General features: G+C 54.5%; 1 long non-coding RNA gene across 1 annotated transcript; it reads left to right on the top strand.

The window, feature by feature from the left end:
* The first annotated feature begins 5,194 nt into the window (after positions 1–5,194).
* LOC135329894 (uncharacterized) lies at positions 5,195–7,773 on the top strand. The gene is made up of 2 exons (XR_010391527.1): positions 5,195–6,848; positions 7,657–7,773. It is a non-coding gene; the product is annotated as an uncharacterized LOC135329894 (long non-coding RNA).
* The last annotated feature ends 7,334 nt before the right edge of the window (positions 7,774–15,107 follow it).

The following is a 15,107-nucleotide window of genomic DNA, read 5'->3' as shown; positions in this document are numbered from 1 at the left end:
AACTCATGCCTCTCCTTGTTACCAACTGTCCTGTCCTAGAGAGGCCTTAACAAGCTCAGGCTCTTGCTTCCTCAGTTGCTCTTGAGCCCCAAGTGGCCCTTCTCTGTTTCTCTTTTGTAATAAAGCTGGAATGGTTTGTTGGGAGCTAGATTTGGAGGTGATGCAAGCTTGGTGAGTTTACCAGCAGCATTCAGACCACTGCATTTCATCTGCCCACCATGGCTTGAGAAGGGAAGGGGATTTTAGGAGTGAGGCAACCTGGGATTTCACATTGGAACGGAGATATGGAGTGGTGAGCGCCAGTGGAAAGGGGCTGTTGGTAGAAGTAGTGCCAGTGGAAGGGAGATCTGGAAGCCTGGCATCTGACATTCTGCGCTGTCACGAGAGTGAGGGCAGTTCAGCCCTGGCTTTGGACCATGTCTTCGACTCCTCCAAGGGTGGAAATCCCCACCACTTCTCTACGTTTCCTCTCAAAGTGACCTATTTTGTGAGCATTGTTTCCTGTTCTGTGTCAGTACAACTCCAACACTCTTCACATTTGTTCACTGGAAGTGAGAAAGCCTTGAGAAGAGTCAATGCCCAGATGATCTCCCTGGAAGAACTGAGATGAGGTTAAGTCCATGGCTTGATCTAAGAGCAGTATTGCATTGGACCTGGGTCTGTGCCACCCTTTGTGAATGGACTCAGAGCTCACCATCTCCCCTGGATGTGACCATGAATGCTGACCAAAATCCAGGAGACTTTTCTCACAGAAACAAATATGCTTTTGGGAAAAAAAGAATTGTAGAGGAGTGTGTGAAAATTTGAGATTTTTTGCCCAACAATATTTTGCCAGAAAATTGCTGGACAGGTGTAGCACAGAGTCGCTGACCATTGATTCCTCTAATCTGCTATATCTTCTTTGCATGAACCTTGGCGACCATGGTGATTGTAGGAGCAATCACCCAGATTGCTGTCCTGACCTCCCACTCCCAGCCCAGGCCGCTCCCAGCACCCACCCTTCCCACTCGACATACAGGCAGAGGTGCCCAGTGCAGCCATTGCCCTGACCACAGACCCTGCTTGAAGGAACTCTTCCACCTACCCCAACCTCAGGTGAGATGAAAGCCAAATTGGAGGCACCATCTCCAATTGCAGCACCCAGTACAGCCCAGAGGAGTTTCACTACCATCTCCTCAGGAAGTTCATGCAAAGGTGGGTGCCCAGGCCTGCGGCAAAGGTAAGACGTGTCACATGAGGAGGCTGTGTTTGAGCTGGGGCAGAGCTGCGAGTGCTTCCTTTGGGACAGATAGTATCCTGCGCACATTAGGAGAGCAGGGACAAAACTGACTCAACTCCCTGCAGCTGCTCACGGCTCAAGAAAGACAGCGCTCAGATGGGGCTGTGGTGCCCAGGTACCTCTGCTAGTCAAGACCCTGAAGAGTGGAGCTAGCACAGCTCAAAGTCCACAGAAAGTAGAGGATGGTCCCCAAAATTCAAGTTCAGCCTGAGCTGGACTTGCACTGGGGCAGGAGCAGGGCATCGGTAAAGCCAGTAAATAAAAGCCAGCACCTTGTGCTGATTTGCACAAGAGACCTCACAGCCCTGCCAGCAGGATGTTGAGCCCTGAGACCCACGGTGCCCGGTGACCAGCCCTCTGTGCTGCCATCCTAGCCAGAGCTGCTGTGGAGGAGGCCACAGCACCTGCCCTGCATATGCAGGGAGCGTGCAGCCAGGCACCCGGGACAGGCGCCGCGGCACGAGCAGCCCGGTATCCAACAGGAGGCTGCGGGGCCAGAGGCAGAGCCGGAGGCACTTCCCAGCCCAGCTGCTGGGCTCGGCACAGGCAGCCACGTGAGCGCCTTCACCTACTTCCATAGATACATGAATAAATGGCAGCTCCTGAGCCCCTGCTGGCATGGGAGAACGCATTCGACTTGCAGACCCCTGAGATGGGGCCAACCCGCAGCGCGGTGGCTGTTTCTAGTGCCCAGTGAAGGAGAGAGCCTACTTCACTGCAAGGTCTGTCTTCAGACCTCCCCCCCACCCAGGCGCCCAGTCCCATGGGTCTCTGCTGGTGCTCCCCTTGTCAGGGCCCCAGAGTGACCCGCTGCTGCCCGCTCAGGCAGCCTCGGCTCACGGCCACCTGGCACACTGGGCCCCTCCGCTGCCCTGATGGTCTGCAAATCTTTAGCCAGGCAGAAAACAACGGGCCTTCTCACCACATCTCTTTGTACTTTCACTCCTCAGCTTTCTCTGCAGAAAGAAGCAGATAATCTCCGTGGTCACTCCTGGGCCAGGGCTGGCCTCACGGCTCCTCAGACTGGGACCTCAGCTGGTGTCCATCAGGGCAGAGCCTTTTCTGTAGCTGCTTCCCAGAGACTTCCGAACAGCCCATGGGATGGTGGCACGTAAGACCTGTCCCTGCTCAGCAGTGGGCCTCTGGCTGGGTGTCCCAGAGCTCTGGCCATCCAGGGAGGTTTATGAGGTTCAGAGTCCTTGTGCTGATATGAAGACTTAAAACTGGCCAGAATGGATGTGGGAGGAGGGACTAAGTGCTTTACTACAACACAAGTAAGTGAGGTGTGGGCTTTGTAGAGGCTGAGCAATACATAATACAGGGTAGGCAAAGTGAAAATGCTCCTGCTCATACAGTCTTGACGTGCTGTGACCTGCTAGAACCTCCTTAGACCAGAAGAAAGGAACATCACAAAAAAGCTTTCCTTTCCTGGAGGGTGGTGCAGCCTTTGGGCTAGCTGCCAGAAGTGGGGGAGCTCCAGCCTTGGAGGCCTTCAAGACTTGTCTGTGCCAAGTCCCGGCTGCCCCGATCAGGTGCCTGTGATGGCCTCGTTGTGAGCAGGCGGCTGTGCCAGCAGCACTGAGGTCCCCTCATCAGCGTGGCTGGGAGGGTCTTCTGATCGCTGGGGAGATGGGCACAAGACGGGTTGCTCTGAGGAAGGGCCACCTCAGAAAAATGGAGGGCAATTCCTGATGGAGGCTGGAACAAGAACTTCGGGGAAGGTTTTGGAGGTGCTGCCGGAAAGCAGAATGTTCAGAAAGCCCAGAAAGGTCTGGTGGAGGCAGGGGATCCCAGCAGGGATAGGGAGAGGCCCCAGGAAGGGCTAGCAGGGCTGTGTTACCAGAGAGCTGTTAGAGCAGGGAGTTCCCAAAAGTGTCCTTGCAGGAGCGGGGTTCCCCCAGCCAGGACTGGCTTGCTTCCCCCAGCCTGGACCCCTCAGCACAGCACATCAGGCCACAGAAGAGCCCAGCAAGTGCTCCTGGTCAGCAGGCCGTGACTTCCCGGGAGCACAGTTGTGCTGCCTGCAGGTAGCTGGCCCCTGGGGAGCCCATTACCAGCAATTAACTGCACATGGCTTCCCAGCCTGGCTCCTGGCTGGCCTGAGTCACTTCTCTGGGTGACCGGCTCTCTCAGAGGAATAGCTGTGGCATTTAATGAAGGACCTGAGGCTCCCACTGCACAGCCCTGCCTGGCCAGAGGGTCCGGAGCCATCAGCACCTTCCCCATCAGTTCCTTCCTCCCAGCCAAAGTCATAACAACATCCTGTGCAAATTAGATCCTTGCTCTGCCCAGGCTTATAGGCATGAGGAAGTGAGGAGTCCCCCTCTGAAGGAGAAATAAGGGGTACCAGGTCTTGCCTGTGGCCTCATCCTGCTCATATGCCATGGGGTGATAGCCCCTCTGCCCAGGTCTACCAGGCCTCAGGACAGTGGGCTGGGAGGGCTTTGTGCTGCCTAGGCCTGGGGTTATTCTCCAGCCGGCACTCCCCAGGGCAGGACAGCCCAATGAGCAGAGCCTGGGGACAGATGTGCCACCCTTGAGCTCAGCTGAAAACTTAGTGCTGCCTGTGGGAAGGGGCAGCCTGGACACGGCTGCAGGGACTGTGAAGCCCCAGTTTACGAGAGCTGCTTGAGGAAGGACCAGGACATGAGCTCTGGTGCATCCCTGTGCAACCAACCAGCACTTCTTCTGGGGGAACTACATTTGTAGGAGGAGCTATGGGAGCAGGGGAGATGGACATCTCCATGGTCACCCCAGGGTCATCACCTGGACAGCCTCATGGGGGCTGTGGTGCTGTCCCTCTGCCAGGACAGTTCTTAAGGCTGGGGATGGTTGCTGTGGCCAAGCAGCTGAGCCAAACATCCTAGGAAAGTGGCAGAGCGCAGACCTGCAACAGCCAGAACAGATCAGTTCTGCCAAACTGCAGTGCTTGAGATACCACCCAGGCCTGCTGCTCAAGGGTTGAAGAAGCCAGGTTATTTTCTTAAGAAAGTGTGACAAACATCTGATATTCTCCTTAATTATGAGGCTGAGAGATTTAAGTTTTCTTTCCCTTTTTCAAGAAGATGATGAGTCTTCTGGCAGTCTTGTCATGGTCCTTGTGCCTCGATGACCTCACCATCCGTTGCCTGGTGGACTGGTTGCACCAGCCAAGGTCTGTGGGACATTTACTGCTTGACACTGGATAGACCCACTACAGACGGACTGAGGAGTCAAGAAGCAAATAGAGACATGCAAAGCCCTGTGAATGCCATGAGTAATACAGACAATGTTATTTCTGCATCCAGTCAAAGGATTTCTAAGGGTGTTCGGCAACCCCATGGAGAACTAGCAACCCAAACCACAGCAGACCTTCCAACCAGCCCCACAGCAATGAAATACTTATTCATGACAGACTTCCAGTATGCATCTACTGCAGACCCTTCCCCAGGCATCTACATGATCAAAACTGGTGGGCACAGCAAGTGCCATTGGGAGATGCTACTCAGCCATGCCCCCGCTCTGCCCTCAACCCTCTGCCGCTGAGCCATCCCACGCCCCTGAGCCAGCTGGTGCCTGCAGGAATGCGGTGCCTTCCCGGAGCAGACAGCCTGGGGACTCCGGATATGATCAGCTTCCAAAGTCCCAGGGGCCTGTGATAGAGCTATCCTCGGGAAGTTTACCAGTCCACTCCGGCCCATTACAAGGCCATTTGCAAGCGAGCACTGCAGAGCTGCAAGGTCACTTGGGATAGATCCAGCTCGGGGCTGAGCTCCAACCTCCGCCTGCAGAAGTGGGTGCAGTCAGGGTGTGCGGCAGACTGAGACAGTGGGGACAGCCTCACTCAGCCCCTCACATGCTCTCCAGCCCCCAGGCTTCCTCGTTTGCTGAAGACCTGCAGGGAAGACCACAAGATGTGATCCCCAAAGCCGCTGAGATGACAGCTGCACCCCCAGCGTGGGATGAGCCTGTGGTTGAGTGGCAATGCGTCTGGGGACGTGCCCATCAGCTCCCCATGCCAGCTGGCACAGAAACGTGCTGTCAGCCACAGCAGGCAGAAACCTGCAGCACTTCCAGATGGCGATGGCTTTTGGCAGACACCTCTCCACCAGGAGCCAGCCTCTCCCACTGCATGGGTCCTCTGCTAAGGGGTCCCATTTCAAAGCCTGCTGTTTGGGTTTCCTCTCCACCAAAGAGCATTTCGTGAGACACGAGACATTGCTCAGTGCATCCTGTTTGCAGGCTGGCTGTCCTTGCTGAGCGCTGTGATGCTCCCAGAAGATGCACTTATCCTCGACATGAGCAAGCACGTGCTCATGGATTGCACAATTGCCACTGTCATTAAACAGCTTGAGAAGTAGACAGGGACAGCACCCACAGAACAGGCTGAGCCTACCGGCCTCACTAGAAGGGAGTAGGGTCTGGGCCTGGTTGACCTTGGCTGACGCTATCGCCTCTGGAGGAAAGGCCATGCCCCTGCGTGAGGCTGGTCAGACAGCAGCATTTGATGTGATCATCTTTGCCCCACTCCACGTGTGGCTATTTTAGACCTGAGTTAACCAGCCACAACTTCAGCTGCCATTGTAACTTTGTGGGCTGGGAGCTCTCCTGGAAAAGGACAACAGCAAGTTCAGACCTGTGTTATACATGTCACAGACACAGGCAGTGTGCACAGATAAAACTATTTCCAGAGTTTGTCCTAGGTGCATTAGTGTTTCTGAGGTTTCCTTGCAAGCCTCACCATATCCATCAAGGCTGACCATAAACCCATGGGATGCTATCTGGACTCACAACAAATCAAAATTGCTTAATACAGAGCTCACTTAGTCTTCTGTATCTCTGGGAAGAACCTTGTCAAAGCAGATGCACTGTCAGCAAGCCTCATGCCAGAGACAGGCAAGACCTGAAGAAATAGCAATGTGCATCCAGCTGGTAATAACTTGGTCACCAGGTACTGGCCAGAAGCAGGCTAAAACATGGTCAGCAGACCTTACTTATTGCAAAAATCTTTTGCTAGCTCCCTGGGAACTGCAGGAGAGCTATTCCTCCAGGATGGGTGAGCCAGGCATACTGGGGACAAGCACTTATTCTCCAAGCTGGACTGCTGATAGTGATCACATGAAAATGTTCAGGCTGAAAATCTCCAAAGGCTGTATGACAGACATCAAGGCACCATTGAACACTCAGCTTCCTTTTGCCAGCCAGCCCAGTGACCACATCTAAGCCAGAAGATCTTGCCCAGTATTGCTGAATAGATCTTCAAGAGCGGAGAAACCAACATTACCAGTAATGCTCTTGACAGCAGCCTCCAGGCCAACTGGTCTGGATCACTGATGGATGGATAAAGGAGATGCACCTCTCTCGCCAAGATCAAACATGCTGAATTAGCATGGACTGCTCTGTGGCAACCATACAGGCAGGGAGCAGCTGTCTGAACCTAGCTGTTGAGGATGTGAGAGCCGCAACCAAGCCGGCAGCCAGACCCCACGTTCCCTCCTGTGGATGATGCCCTCAGTGTGCCCGCCTGGTCCCATCGCAGAGACAGCAGAGTGACAGCCGTGGCAGCAGAGTGAGCAATGCCCTGGAGCAGGTGGGTGAACCCAAGGCACGCAGTGGGGACTTTGGGACCTGGGATAGGAATAGCCTCCCCCATGCTACTGCTTCCTCCCACCCCGAGATGGGGCAAATGCCCCAGCTCTGCGATGTGAGATCATTTCCATAGCGATAACCATTCCAGGGTCCCTGTGCATGGAGACAAGGCAGTCACAGCATGGATCAGGGCTGTGCAGATGCTTCAGGGTAGGCACAGTGGAGAGCTGAGCACCCCAGGTCTGGTGTTCCCAGGATGCCCGGCCTCCCCTGCCAGCCCTCCACGGGATTTGGGGAAGGTGAGCTTGAGCGGCTTCCTGGCACCCCCAGTCTTTGTTGGCCTGGAGACTGGCTGCAAACTGGCTCCAAGCCACGGCCAATACCTTCATGGGACGTGCTTTTTGGGCAGGGGTGCCAGGCCACTTTGCTCCTGTTTAGAGGCAGGAGGCAGAGCAGAGCCTGCTCCGGACATGTCCATCCCATGAAGGACCAAGATCCCAAGTGTATCCTTCAGAGCACTGCTCTTCCCTGGCTGCAAGCCACCGCAAGCTGTCGGAGTGCGGCCCCCTCCCACAAGCAGGGGCTGCAGGGCATCCCTGCATGACCCAGTTCCCTTACAGGTGTCTCCTGGGCAGGGGGGGCCCAGTGGTGTCTGTCCCTGCTCCTGACAGCCACGTCCAGGCGTCCGTGCTCGCAGGGCGAACGGAGCGTGTCCATCTGGCCATCACCAGACGTAGCTCTGCTGCCACCGCTGGGAACTGCAGCCCCAGGACCCGCTGGGGATGAGCTGACACCTCTTCCCTCTGCAGAACGGCACTGCTGGCACACGGATGGATGGCATCCCAGCCCCGGCCACCGGAGAAGAGCGGCGCACCGGCAGCCTGGAGCAGCAGCTGCGGGGGCCAGGCCCGGCGTGGACCCCTAAGGTGGGTGCGAGAAGATGTGTCGGGGTAAGACATTGCCCAGGATTGCCTGCCTTTACCGGCCAGAGCTGTTCCGTACAGTGGCTGTTGTTTGGGATGTCTGGAGGTCAGGAATCCCCGCTGATTATGGGAGAATCTCTAGCAGAGCTGGTCGATCAAACTGGAGGAGTAGGCAGGTCTGCGTATCTCCGGGTGTCCTAGGTCTGGCAAGAGTCTCATAGTCTGTTTCTGTGTCAAACTGGAAAACTCTTCCCAAAAACGCAACACGTAGGGCCACGTGGAGGGGCTGCGGAGGGGTGCCAGAGCACTGCACTCCCCCAGCGCCTGCATCCGCTCATACCCTCCTTTCCTGCGTGACCACTCACGGCTTCTCGCACAGGCTCCGTGCCCTGCTCTGCACCTGGGCACGGCTCGAGCGCGGGTTGCATCCTCCCCCTCTCCCGGCCCACTGCCCGAGGGGCGCAGGGTGCGGGGCGCAGGGTGACGACAGCTGGTCTCATGCTCCCACACTGAGCGAGGTGCCCGAGAAGCTGGATTTGCTCCCAGCTGCGGGAGTTCTGGTCAGGTCTGCAGCAGGACCCACGAGCGAGTGTCTGGGACAGGCAGGTTCGCCTCAACACGGCCAAGTGTACGAGGGTGCTGATCAGGGGTGCGGGCACAGCTGCCGGGGGGATCTTTGGGACTGTCCAAAATTCCCACCTGGAGCCTCCTGCACCAGTGAGTAGGGTTTGTCAGGCGTGGGCTACGGGGTCAGCAAAGCCCGTCGTTTCTAGTAAATCCATCGTCTCAGATCAGTCCGTGCTCTCATCTGGGCAGGGACAAGTTGGCAGGCCCTGGAGCACCACTGGACACCAGCACAGGCTTGATAAAAATCTCACTTGTAGCTTCAGTTCCATAGCTTTTGCCACAGGTTTTATGCAACCTCTAAGACATCGTTAGACACATCATCAATTACGGATGATTTTCTAAAAGAAGGAGACTGCACCTACCCCAAAGCATCATCACTGTGAGAGAGAAATAGTTGATAGGTTATTGATGGGCTGCCATCATCTTCTTTTCGGTGTGAGAAAATGATAGGAATCACCAATAATCCGTAGACATATACTGCTTTATGGGCTCTAGTTTTCCAAACCTGGGCAAAACTGGGATCAAAAATTGAGGGAGAGAAAAACCTTTAGGCAGAAAGATGGGAAGGGAGCCCAGGAGTTACCTGAGACAGCTTATCTGGAAGCTGCAAGGAGACAAACCCATTTGAAGACACTGGGTTTTAATGCAGCCAAAGGTAAAGGAATCAGAGGTGGACAGGTCACTCTAAAGGGGCGTATTAGCCATTACTGGTATTAGCTATTATTTTTGTTACTAAAGGTGCACGAGCAAGCAGAGAAGAGCTGCCAGAGAACTGTTGTGACTCACCCTGGCAGCTAAACCGGAGGAAAATGAGGAGGATCAGGAAAGTTTAGCCCAAAAGTATAGCCCAGAGCCCAGCTATGTCTTGGTGTTTTTAGAGGTTGAAAGTGAGAGAGCGGAGCCTCAGGATGATTTGAAAGCTGGAAAAGAGTCTGGTGGCAAGAAAGTCAAAGGGTGTTAAGTGGTCAGCTACTCTGACGTATGCTCTGAAATGATGTCGTGAGGTTGTCCACAGTCTTTATGGGGGAGAACACCAGGGCTGGGGCCTCCTTAATCCAGCAGAGCAGGACAAGGCAGAGCCAGGGGAAGGATGTAGAAGCTGGGGCAGTCACACAGAGAAATACCGAGCCAGGGATGGCTCCAGAGGCTTGAGGCGAAACAAGACCCCGGGGGAGAGCAGAGCCAGCTGCCAGGACAGGGCAGGGGCTCTGGGTGATGTGCAGCAGGGCTTGCTTAGGCTGACAGTTGCCTTGGGGGGTGATGGTGAACTGGGAAACTGGGATCATTTTGCTGCAGGAGAGGGGGAAGGACCCAGCGCCCCAGGGAAGCCAGGCTGAGGACGCGACTGCCCGCAGCACCCCGCCCTCCCAGCAGGCAGTTCCCAGCTCTCAGCTGCGATGCTCAGGAAGTGCTGACACCATGAACGCGAGGCATGGAGATGCGGTGGGGTCCCAGCATGAAGCTTTCGCCCTCCAGTATGTCCCAGCACTAGCAGGAGTGAAGGCAGGAGGTCGATGTCCTCCGGGATGGGGCAGCATCTCCCACCCTGGCAGGACATCACCTCTGGACGTCCAAGCTGTGACACAGCCCTCGGTGCAGGCAGGGCACCTGCAGCCAGAGGAGCTGGTGCTGTCTCCGTATCAGCTCGGGAGGGAGGCCAGGGACCCCGGTGCGAAGGAGGGGGATGGGGACGGAGGAGGCCCAAGTCCCACGGCCTTCCCACCTGTCTGGCATCGCAGGCTCGTGGGTGGCCTCTATAAACAAGCAGCACGAAAGCAAAAAGGCATAAGCTCTTCTTTTTAAGAAAGGGCTCATAGACAGGGTTTGCTGTTCAGTGAGGCCAGCCCTGTCCAAGAAGGGGTGGCTGCTCTGTATAGTCTTGAATCATCTTGCTCTACCCTTTCACCGTGTTTCTGGTTTTGCGACTGGGAGCCAGACTCTGCACCCAGCTGGAACAAATCTTTATTCTGTTTCACCCTTACGTTTGCCTATCACTGGAGGCAAATTCAAGGCAGGCTGACATGTGTGGGTGCTTTTGTCTCTTCTGAGGCGTTGAATCCAGATCAGGCTCCCAGGGGCCTGCCCCACAAGCCAAGATGCAGGGACTCAGAAAGCAGCTTCTGCTGCATTGCAGATGCCTCCGAAGGACCGGCGCTGCCGGGGCTGGAGACACGTCTTTAGACCAGTGCTTCCTGCAAGAAGGAATGCCACGCATGTTCAAACCAGCATCGCCTGGTTCGCGTACCCTTGCTACCTGCACAGGAGGCTACTCCATCTCTCCGTGCATCCATGCATAGAGGCTGCTTCATCTCTGCCTGCCCTGTGGGGCAGGAGCTGCTTTCCAGCTCCCAGATGGACCATATCCATGGCCACTTCTCAGTGTTTGTTCTCATGCCAGCTGCCTTCTGTGGCTCTGGTGCCGCTGGGTCGCAGATGTCTCCCGCCCAGCTGAGCTCTTCAGGGTGCCCTTGGTTCCCTGAGTCCAGGCTGACTCTGCTGCCCTGCAGCAGCACGGCAGCTGTATCCCAGCTGAGTGCTTCCAAGGTCTTGTGTCACGTCGCTAATACTTTGTTCTTGACTGCTAATACATTTTACTGCTCCTCTTCTGCATGTGTCATCTTGCCTGTGGTTCAGGAAATAGCTATAAGCCACCACTTCCACCCCGGGTCATCCCTTCCTGACACGTGTCCATCTCAACGCTCTCTCTGCCACTGCTGCTCATGTGGCCAACCCTGACATCTGCCCCATAAGTGACTGTACTTCAGGTGTAACAGAAAGATGTGGTAAGCAGGGAGTCCCTCTGAGGGTGAGCTGCTCTTGGCCTTTGCCAGGGATTGGTTTAAGACCTCTGGATTCCTGTCTCTCAAGCTTTCAAGCCACCTGAGTGGCCAGATTTAGGCCCATGGGGGTTTCAGCCCTCTTCATATGACTTCTTGCTTAGAGCCTGTGGTTCTCCCAGGCTTTCTCCATCATGTTTCCTGATGGGACCCATCACGCATCATGCACTGCGCTGAGCAACTCCAGCCCAGCTCACACCTGGCAGCACAGAGGCCCATCACGAACCTGGCTTGGCACTTCTGTCCATGTCACTTCGGATCAGTAGAGCCCAAAAGGGCCCTGAAAAGCTCCGATGGATGGTCTTCATTTTGCATAATGGCAATGTCTGAGTCCATTTCCCAATTCTGGAACATTTCTGGGCAGCTTCTTGTCCTGATTCCCAAACACTCATGCGTTGGTGGGATGCAGACCCAGATAGGGTTGCAGACAGTGTGGGGGAGGAATGTTTGAAGAGAGTTGTTATGCTTAGGTGTCTGTCAAGCAGCTTCAGAGTACTTCTATTTGTCCCCCAGTTTGAAAGAGTTTTGCTTTTATAAAACCTAAATTTGGCACTAGCAATGACCTTGTAGGATCCCTTTAAATTGCAGCCAAAGGTTGAACAGCACCATCTAGTGCACTTCACACTGAAAATGCCCGTGCTGTGGAGGGACACCGGCTCTCCGGCACATTGCAGATTGCACGCCTCTGGGACTAGAAGGGTAGGCTGGATGTTAATGTGCCATTAGCTGTCAAACACAAGCACAGCGTCCAGCCCACCATGCTTTGGGGGAGCCAGGCAGTGGGGGAGATTAAACCCAGGCTCCACAGACACGTGCCTAACGATGTGACATTTGATCCTTGCATCCAGCCCAGCCATGGCTGGTTCTCCCGGGAGGATTTGTGCAACTGCCCAGCACAGTGTGAACTGCTGCCTTAGGGTCACTGTGAAGAACAGATTTATTTGAGGTGAATATTGTCCATGCTGAAGCTGAATTTACTGCTCTCAATCTCTGTAGAAGTGCATCTTGAAAACTTGAGATGCCAAAGCCAACTAGAAGGGAAATAATGATACTACCAGAAAACATCACTGTGCAGCTCAGACGGATCTGAGTTAATGGCTAGCAGTGAGGCTCTATGGATCTCACAGCACAGGCTTTGCGTGTACAGTGTTGGGATGCTGGGATATAACCCCAAGCCCCTTAGAATAAAGCAGGGGTGAAAGCAGCTCCTTATGCATCCCTAGCATTTGCTGAGAGTGAAAGCTTAGCCAGCAGGCAAGATGTGTGGTCCTGCCACTGCACCCCTCTCCCATTCACCCCACAAACTGCTTGCCTGCAGCACTCACAGTTTGTGGCCCTTCACAGCAGAAATTAATGTGTGCCAGGAGCTAGGAAATATATGGCATCTCATGCTTGCATTGGGGCCAGCTGTGGCTGCAGCCTTAAACCAGATCCGTTCATGCTGTATGATTCACCAAAACACTGGTGGTCTCTTGGCCAGTTTCACTTCTAAAGCCCTGTAACAAAAACATCCTTCTGATAAAAGCTGCAGCCTTGCTTGCGTTTGCTGCCAGTACTATCCCCTAGGATGATCAGCAATCCAAAGGTCACTGGCCCAGGACCTGTCGACGGTGCATCCATGATGTTCTCTGTGCAGAAGCTGTTGCTCTGCACCAGGCCTACAGACATTTCACCACTTCAGGGCACGCCGCGGTGACCCAGCCCCAGCAGAGCCCTCCCTGGGATCACTGCTCTCTGCAGGCTGGGGGAACGGTCCATGGGGCCCTGCACTCTAAGGTCCCTTGAGCCCAGAGACCCCCTTGCCTGTTTTTGCCCTGGGTCTTGCTGACATGTTTTCCAGGGCAGGCTCTCTGCTGCTTTGTCTTTGCACAGCCTTTGCTCCCAGGGCCGTACGGAGACTTCAACAAAACAACAAACACAGCGTGCAGTTCTCTGCTTAGTTTCCCTGCCAGTCTGATGCAGTCTTTTGGCTTGGAGAGCTATTTGCTGAGTGGTCACAACACATAACCTGTTTAATCATATAGTGCTTCCCTATTTCCCTCTTTTTCTCTGTCAGTCTCTGCTCTGAGTCAGGCTTCTTCAACCATGCATGGTCGTGGATATCAGCTGGACTCCTCCTCCTGCTAAAACATGCCCATCTCTTCCACCTTCTAGTCCGTGCATCCCCTGTCCTCACCGTGGCTCCACAGCTCTCTCTCACGCTCTGGTTTACAGGCTAGTGTCAACATTTCAGTCCATCTGTTCTGCATTTGGGAAGTTCTCGCTCCCCATTTCGCGGAGGGAGCAGGAAGGGATGAAGTGTCCTGAGGTCTGGCCACTCCCTTGGGTGAAGGTGTCACCTGAGGGGATGACAATTCAGCTTTGTGGTTGGTTACCCTCCCTGGTCTGGCAGAGTTGTGATGTGGCCTTGGCAGCAACTGGTGACTTCCATGTACTGGCTGAAGGTCCATGTGGCATTTCCTTACGACTTTGTAATTCCGCCGATCCCCAATTGCTACAGAGGAGCACTAGCGTTTACTCACTGGAGCACTCCTTCAGCGGGGTTGTGCTCACTAAGCAGGCAGTGTGACACTTAAATGCCCAACAGCGGGCAGAACCTGAGTTTTACCTGCAAACCCAAACAATCCCATCATTAACAGGGTGAAATCACATGAAGTGGAGGAGGAGGTGGTCACCACTGCTACTAGAAAATGCATGCAGGAAAGTATTGATCCCGTTTGACAGAGAAGTTGTAAGGAAAGCTGGCAGATTTAGAAGGGCTTTTGTTTTCATGGACTGGGGATGCTTTCTGGATGCTGTAATCTTGCAGAAGTATGAGGCAGGACCACATTAAAAAGCTGATTAAGACAGGAGAAATGGACAGTTTTGGCTGACTGGCCTTTACCCTTTCAGACAGCAGGGGAAAGCAGAGGAAACACTGAAAGATCTTGCAGTCTGGTTTCTCCTTCCTGTAGCCAGTGACTTTTGATTTGGTTCTTCACTCTTTCGATAGTCACAGATAAATTTGGAAGTAGGGAATGTTGGCCCCAGGCAAAACAAAGGGACTGGGCTCCTTTGTGTGGGTGTATAAATCTGTGAAAAGCAGCAAGGTGACTCCAGAGGGAGCCCATGGCTCTCATCCTTCCCCTGAGGCCAGTTAGAGAAACAGAAAATGAAAGCAGAAGGGGCACAGAGAGGGCTTGACATGAGCATGGAGGGACTTCACCTCTTGCAGCATGCAAAGAGGAGGCTGCCTGGCTGCATCTCACCAGCCTGCATAGGTAGGTGCAGAGGGCCTGATCCAGGTGTGCATGGAAAGCGCTAAATCACCTGGGCTGGGAAGCATCCCCCTCTGAATTTCTGGCTGCTCTCAGAAAAGCAACATCTTGACAAGCTGCACAGCCCTTCCTTCAGCAGTAACTCCCCAGGACAAGCCAAATTCTGCATGATGCCAGCAGAAACCATCTAGCTCCACAGAGACAGGAGACCACTGGGGAGGACGGACCTAGAGGAAATGATAAATTAGGGCTGTGGGGTGATCTAGCCAGAGCACGATGACAGCGTTGTGACCAGAGGAAGCAAGAGGCGTTGAGATGCTGCAGCTGGGTTGTGCAGCCTTCACACTGCCAGGCAAGCCGCCCACTGCCCATGGGGGTGCGAGGCTCCCCACGGTGAAGGGAAATCACTGCCCGTTGGGCCACTGGAGTGCGACTGATTCCTGCCTGTCACAGCGTAGCGCATGCAGAAAGCAGCCTGCAGGCTTTCTTCCAAAGCAGCAGCTGCAGAGACTGTAGCAAAAGCTTTGGTGCAATGGAAGAGCACATCTGAGTGCACAGCACCAACTGTGTGCAATGGAGAGGAAAAGCCTGCGTTTGCTGTCTGCATCTGAAACTG

Source organism: Dromaius novaehollandiae, chromosome 14 (genome assembly GCF_036370855.1).
Source record: "Dromaius novaehollandiae isolate bDroNov1 chromosome 14, bDroNov1.hap1, whole genome shotgun sequence".
In the NCBI taxonomy this organism is placed as follows: domain Eukaryota; kingdom Metazoa; phylum Chordata; class Aves; order Casuariiformes; family Dromaiidae; genus Dromaius; species Dromaius novaehollandiae.
Note: the sequence above shows the minus strand (reverse complement) of the source record. Positions and strands in the feature narration are given on the sequence as shown.